Here is an 8,192-nt window from a genome sequence, read left to right as displayed (position 1 = left end):
CAATAAACTTAGGTATAACTTTAACAATTTTGGAAACATTGCAAAAAAGATTTTTTAAATAATTATTTTACAGAAGTAATTGGGATTGATTTAATGGCTAAATTATGAAACCATAAGTGATAAGTAAGAGGGGACCACCTATGGAAGAACACTGTTGGTTCAATCTTTCAGAAAGGTCCTGTGATTGTCAAAGTCAGTGAGGGTCGCTTTGGTTGTGTAAGTAATTGTAATAATTCAGATAATGTAATTTAATAATTCAGTCAAAGGACTCTCTAGTCAGTGAGATCTAGAGTTAATTCTGTCTTTGGAATTTATACTGAGTGACCATTAAAAAGTTACTCAGTGTCTAATGACCTAGTTTATTAAATAAAAATGTGACTAAGAACATACACAATGTTACTCATGTGAAACGCTTACCACTCAGACTGGCACTTAAAGGTCTCAATAAATGTCAGCTATTTAAATTTTTATTTTAGACACAATTGCTATATTATTCTTTCTGAATGATAGCAGTTATAACACATAAAATAAATTAGCAGACAGGAGTTTCTTATATCAATGTGGTATATATTTATTTGCTGTATTTTGATGAATTTTAAGGTCTTTTAATTATTGTTGTTTAATATTTTATGTTATCTACCTCATTCTTATTTTTATTAAAAATAAAATGACTTTTGTTTAATCTTACTGCCTGGGTGCAGCCTCTATGGAAAATAGTATGGAGGTTCCTCAAACAATTGCAGATAGATCTACCATACGACCCAGCTATCCCACTGCTGGGAATATACCCAGAGGAATGGAAATCATCAAGTCGAAGGTATACCTGTTCCCCAATGTTCATCGCAGCACTCTTTACAATAGCCAAGAGTTGGAACCAGCCCAAATGTCCATCATCAGATGAGTGGATACGGAAAATGTGGTACATCTACACAATGGAATACTACTCAGCTATAAAAACGAATGAAATACTGCCATTTGCAACAACATGGATGGACCTTGAGAGAATTATATTAAGTGAAACGAGTCAGGCACAGAAAGAGAAATACCACATGTTCTCACTTATTGGTGGGAGGTAAAAATTAATATATAAATTCACACACACACACACACACACACACACACACACACACACACACACACACACACACAAGAAAACGGGGGGGGGGGGAAGAAGATATAACAACCACAATTACTTGAAGTTGATACGACAAGCAAACAGAAAGGACATTGTTGGGGGGGAGGGAGGGAGGGAGAAGGGAGGGAGGTTTTGGTGATGGGGAGCAATAATCAGCCACATTGTATAACGACAAAATAAAATTAAAAAAAAAAATCTTACTGCCTGAGAATTATGTTTAGCCTTTATCATTCAATTAATTCCTTTAAAAAATCTATTCTTAATGGCTGGACTAAATATGAATTAGTTAATTATTATTCAAAGATGCACAGTGTGCTTGATTGCATCTAAAATTAATTGTTCATGGTCATGATTCCTAAGGATTCCACTTTAAATTATAGTGCTTAACAAACCAAAATATGTGTCTATGCACTTGGCTAATTCTGAGCAGGCAATAATTTGAATCCTTATAGAAATCCTTCAACATATTTGATTTTATTTAAGTTAGGTTTTTACCCTGAATTCTTCCAAAAGGAAGTCAATATTCTGCTTTGACTTTACTATATATGAATTTTACCTCAGTGGCATCACATCTAGCATTTATAATCCTCCAGTAAATGTGGTGGGCTAGTAGAGAGACAGTCGAGCAGCAACACATACCTTCTGTCACCAGTAAGTCATGTGTCCTTCAGTGGGGAGGCCTGGCTATTCTCATGAAAAGAACTGCTATGGCTGAGTAATAAGAAGAGAGATTTAAAGACATAAATCTAGGACAAGAACAAATGATGTCTGTGATCTTCACAGATTGCTTTGTGAAGACTAAGAGTGAGTCAAGAGTGGCAAAAACTAGATTTATCATCAATGTGTCACTTAAGGCTTGAACAGGAAATTCTCACACTTGGGCTATTTTGAAATCAGTTTATCTCATCACACACCACCAGGATATAGGAAACATTGGGCTCTTATTGAAAAGACAAAGTGGACCTCTAAGTGTGTCATTTAGTTTGTCCTTTTCCAAATGCCTATAAAAAACTTATTTTATATTCCACAATATATAGGAGACAGAATCTTGACCGTCCATGCAGTTCACTTATCTTCATTTCAGTCACAAACATTGCCAACTATAACTGTATTAAGAGTGTCTTAAATGTTTATGTCCTACTTTTATTTATTTGTTTGTTTATTTATTTATTTGACATCTGGCCAGTACAGGGATCAAACCCTGGCCGTTGGTGTTATCAGCACCACACTCTAACCAGCAAGCTAACCAGCCAGTCACTATGTCCTACCTTCAGACTAGGTTGCTAAATCTTAGTATAATATATTTCTTTTCCTCATATTCTTCTTATGCCATTCTAATAATTATTAGTGACAGAATAATTATCCTGAGAAATTAGTACATTTTCAATTTATTGTACTGACAAAAAACCATCATTGCCTGACTTATCTTCTCAATTTCTCTGATTTGGTTCTTAAAACATTCCTACATATAATTTATTTTAAAAAATAAATTATTCAATTTTCAGATCTCTCTTTATAAAAATAATTGTATCTTGCAAATATAAAACATTAAACAATATCAAACTATATCAGCATGCTAGAGATTGACATATTAAATAACTAATCGTTATATTATTCATTCAATCTCTCATTGTATGTATTTTAATAGGAATGTTTAGGTGTAAATGACAGAAGCCCAAGTCAAACCACGTAGGGGAAAAAAAGTTATTTTAAAAACTTTCACCTAAGAGGTGATATCAACAAGTTGGTGAAATAGGAGGTCCCCCACTCATATCCCTCCACGGGCACAGTAATTTCGCAACCACCCATGGACAAAAGTGACTTTGTGGTATTCAGTTAGGAGTTTATGTAATTCCAGTACAGCCCAAGACCAAGGAGAGTTATTCTGAGAGAGTAGACCCACACCCAGGTCCCAGACGCACCAACTGTAATCTCGTCTCCAGACCTAGACACAGTTCCATTCCCATGTGACCTAAGCTACAGCCCTATTTGACCTTGACCACACTACTCAAAACTATCCACAAGGGACCCAGGAGGAGTCACACACACTAGTGCCTCAGAAGACAGGTCTGTTGACCTCAGTCTCAGCTGCAGACCCTGAGACAAACCTTAGTCCCACAGCACATCCTGCAATGGCCCTGATTCTCAACTCTAGCCCCTCTCAGGTACGGCTTGAGAGCAGTCCTGCCCAGGCAAGAACTCAGAGGCAGATATGTTTGGCAGTGAACTTGATATCTCACCTGCTGAATTTGGTCCCACTATGGATTGTAAAACAGCACAGTAATTTGGCTTCAGTGCCTCTCAACTGCAGCCTGAAGCAGACCTGCCCACCCAGGGACCAACCAGGAGACATAGTCATCTGTGCCCCAGAGACAGGCCTGCCTGAGGTCTTTAGTCTCAGTTATACATCCTGAAAGAGTCCTGTGACTTGGTTTCAGCCCCTCTCAGTCATGGATTGGGACAGTACTGTCTGCCTAGGACCCATGCATGATCCTGCAGGAGCCTTTCCAGGGATCCAGAGCAAGTCACTCTCATTCACATGCCTAGTGGAATGCCCACCACCTTCAAACACTGAAGCAAACCATCATCCCAGTCTCAGCCCTACAGTCAAGGTCCTGGAGACAGTCCAGTCCATTCAGGGACCAGAAAGGATCCATGCACACAGGAGCCTCTGGTAATAGCCCCACCAACCACAGACCCTGCTGTGGACCCAGCAGCAGCCATGTGACCCAGCTCCAAGAGAATTAAATAAAAGTCATCCAAATTGGAAAGGAAAAGGTTAAATGATCTCTTTTCAGACTTCATAATCTTATATAAAGAAAACCCTAAAGCCTCCATCAAGCAACCTTTGTGAGTAATAATCATATTCCATAAAGTTATAGAATACAAAATTACCATACAAAAAAGTTGCATTCTATATACTAACAACATAAATCCAAAAATGAAATTAAGAAGACAATCTGATTTAAGATAGCTACCAAAAAAAAAAAAAAAAAACTTAGGAATAAATTTCACCAAGATGGTAAAAGACCTATACATTGAAAACTATGAAACACTGGTGAAAGAAATTAAAGACACAAATAAATGGATAGATATACCAAGTTCATGGATTGGAAAAACAATTAGTTAAAATGTCTGAAAGTGATCTACAGATTTAAAGCTATCACTATCAAAATTTCAAGGACATTTGAAATATATTTAAAGATACAGAAAAAAAATCCTAAAAAATGATATCGAACCCCAAACAGCCCTGACTAGGAAAGGCAATTTTAAGCAAAAAAGAACAAAGCCAGAGGCATCACACTACCCAACCTCAAAATATACCATAAAGCTGTAGTAATCAATACAGCATGTTACTGGTATAAAAAGAGACATATAGACAAATGGAACAGAAGAGATAGCCCAGAAATAAATCTACACATTTATGTTCTGTGGAGGGTTAGAGATCTTGATTCTCATTTGATTTTTAGAATAAGGTTTTTGGGTAAATACATGTATGCAGCAAAAGCCCTCAGGTAGGAGGTGATGGCCTATAGCCAGAGGGCAACAGCCCATCTAATCAACTCTAATCACTGCTTAGGTATGGACTTGTATACTTTAATGATTTTAGAGCTAACAGGTGGTTGTCATACAGATCCTGTTAAGAGAATTTAAGAATTGCTGAAGGGAAAGATGTGAAATAAAAATGTTTGCTAGAGGCAAGCTCTCTGTTGGTGGAAACTTTAGAGATAATTATACTAGATTTTATCATAAGGATGAAACTTTTGCTTATATCACTTAAGGAGAGGTTATACTTTAGATAATGATTTACAGTTTGACCGATTTAGCTTTTCACTAATTGTACTTTGGAATGTCACATTGTTAATTTTACTGATGTTACTAGTTTCCATTGTTTAAGCTATGCTTAGCCATAGATAACTTTTGTGACACTACCCATGTCTTCATGTCCTTTTGTAATGATTAAATCAACTGATTTTTCTTGTGAAACTTCGTTGTCTTTACGATAAAAAACAGAAGCTCACTTTGAATCAGGGCTGTACCCGAATTTCTCCTAACAGAGTAGTGCTGAGGTGCGGTCCCTTCAAGCTTCTCATCACTTTTATGGTGCTTTAAGTAATTCTTTTTTGTGTCTCCGTTACACAGTGAGAAGTGTAACAATGTTCAATGTTTTGACAAAGATGACAAGAACATACAATGAGGAAAAGACAGTCTCTTCAGTACATGATGCTGGTAAACTGGATATTTATGTGAAATAAAATAATATCCTTATCTCATACCATATGCAAAAATCAACTAAAAATGGATTGAAGACTTAAACATATAGCCAAAAACTTTAAAACTAACAAAATAACGTGGGGGGGGGGCGGGAATCTATGTAACATTGATCTGGGCAAATACTTTTGAATATGGCCCCCCAAACACAGGAAACAGAAACAACAATAGACAAATTGAATTGCATCAAACTAAAAAGCTCCAGCACACCAAAGTAAATAATCAACAGAATGAAGAGAAACTGAAACGATTCAATATGAAGAAAACAACCCAATTAAAAATGGGCAAGAGGCTTGAATACACATGTTTCCAAAGAAGACATATATATGGAAAACAGGTACATTTTAAAAATGCTCAAAGTCATTAGTCATCAGAGAAATACAAATTAAAACCACAATGAGATTTCACTTTACACCTATTACAAAAAGACAAAAGATTACAAATGCTGGTCTGGTTGTGGAGAAAAGGGAATCCTTGAACACTGTCGGTGGATGTAAATTAGTACAGGCACTATGAAAAAGATTATGGAGATTTTTCAAAAAATTAAAAACAGAACTAGCATATGATCCAACAACCCCACTATTGGCTCTATGTCCAAAGGAAAAGAAATCAGTATGTTAAAAAGATATCTTTACTCCCATGTTCAATGTAGCATTATTCACAGTAGCCAAGATCAACCTAACTGTCCATCAGCAGAAGAATGGATAAAGAAAATATGGTATACATAAACAATGAAATGCAATTCAGGATTAAAAAAAAAGGAAATCCTGTCATTTGTGACAACATGGATGAAATTGGAGAACATTATGTTAAGTGAGGTAAGACAAACACTGCATTATCTCACTTATATGTGGACTTTAAAAAAATCTAGCTCAAAGAAGAAAAGTGTACAGAGGTAGTTACTACGGGCTGCGGTAGGGAGGGTTTGGGAAGAGATTGGTCTAGGGACCCCAAATTTCATTTATTCAGGAGGAATGAGTTCAAGATATCTATTGTACATCATGGTCCAGTAGAATAAAAGAGCCAACCCAACTGTATGCTGTCTTCAGGAAACCAGTTTAAATTATAAAGGCAAAGATAGGGTGAAAAATAAAAAATTTAAAAAGATACACCATACAAGCACTAATAAATAAAAAAGCTTTAGTTGCTGCACTAATATCAGACCAAGTAAATCCAGAACAAGGAATATTACCAGTGACAAAGGGGAGTATTACATAATAATATAGGATTGCTTCACCCAGAAAATATAACAATTCCAAATATTCGTACACCTAATAACAGATTTTCAAAAGACATGAAGCCAATCTTATAGATCCGAAAGAGTAATAGCCAAAATTCACAATTATATTTGAGGCTTTATAACACTGTTTTCAGTACTCAATACAACAAATAGAAAAATATTAAGGTAGTAAGTATATAGGAGACTTAACACCATTAACTAACCAACTTGACCTAACTGACATGTATGAAACACTCCACAACAACAAAGAATACACTTTTTTCACACGCACACAATACATTTACCAAGATAGACCATTTCCTGGGCCATAAAAGAAAGTTCAAAATTTTTCAAGGATTAAGATTATTCAAAGCATGTTATTTGAACACAGTGCAATATAATTGAAAATATATAATAAAAACGCATTTCGAGATTCAATATGAACCAAGACATCAAAGAGAATGCCACAAGAAAAATTATTTAAAAAATGAACATGATAAAATAAAAACAGAGCATATCAAGATTTGTGAGATGTAGCTAACTACCTCTTACAAGTAAATTTATAGAATTAAATGACTAGTTTATGAAAGAAGAAAGGTCTCAAATCAATGATCTAAATTTCTACTTTAAGACAGTACAAGGAGAAGAGAAAATTAATACCAAATAGAGAAGAGAGGAATATATAAATTTAAGAGGACAAGTCAATGAAAATAAAAATTTAAAAAGAATGAGTATAGAAAACCAAAAGTTTGTCCTATGAATGAACAAATAAATTGATAAACTTCTGCTCACACAGATCAATACAAAGGGAGAAGACACAAACTTCATATACAGATATGGAAAAGAAGACATAACTACAGATCTTCAAAATATTAAAATATAAATAATTATAATTATTAATAATAAATAAACATTTAAAAGGTATTTTAGACTTTGTAGATGACACATTGTAGAGACTCTGTTTTCTGTTATGTGTCCAATGTGTCATGGACAGTGTAATAAACCTTCAGAGAGAATGTTGTCTCATTTACCTAAGACAAGTTTAAGAGAATTGGAAAAATATTGTAAAAACATTGCAGATAGGTCTGTATGAATGACAAGGCACAGGCTCCAAATGTACAGCTACTGTGTATGAATTCCACTTAGAGATTGTCTTGTACAAAAGTGGGGAAAAAACGCCAACTCTAAGGTTAAAACTCCAAACAGTCCATCTGGTTTTCACTGTTTTATGTGTTGCAGGTTGATCAGAGCATTGGCAAAATAACATTATGTTGAACAGCCCTCTCAGAATAAGAAAGGAATGTGAAAGTATTTGCATCCTCCCCAAATCCTCAGCAGAGCGAATCCACTACAGAAGAAATGCTCAATAAAGAACTCAACAAGATGAATATCTTGGAAGTTTCCTATAGGCTTTTGTACTCCATGCCACAGAATCATGATTTAAAGAAGAGTTATCATAGAAGCTGCAAAATATAATTAATATATAAAGATTCTCAGTTCCACTTGCTATTAAAACATGTTTTTGTTATATAATATCATATCATTTCAAATCTAAAATATTGGTAC

The sequence above is a fragment of the Cynocephalus volans genome, chromosome 12 (genome assembly GCF_027409185.1).
Source record: "Cynocephalus volans isolate mCynVol1 chromosome 12, mCynVol1.pri, whole genome shotgun sequence".
NCBI lineage: Eukaryota > Metazoa > Chordata > Mammalia > Dermoptera > Cynocephalidae > Cynocephalus > Cynocephalus volans.
This window is presented reverse-complemented; position numbering follows the sequence as displayed.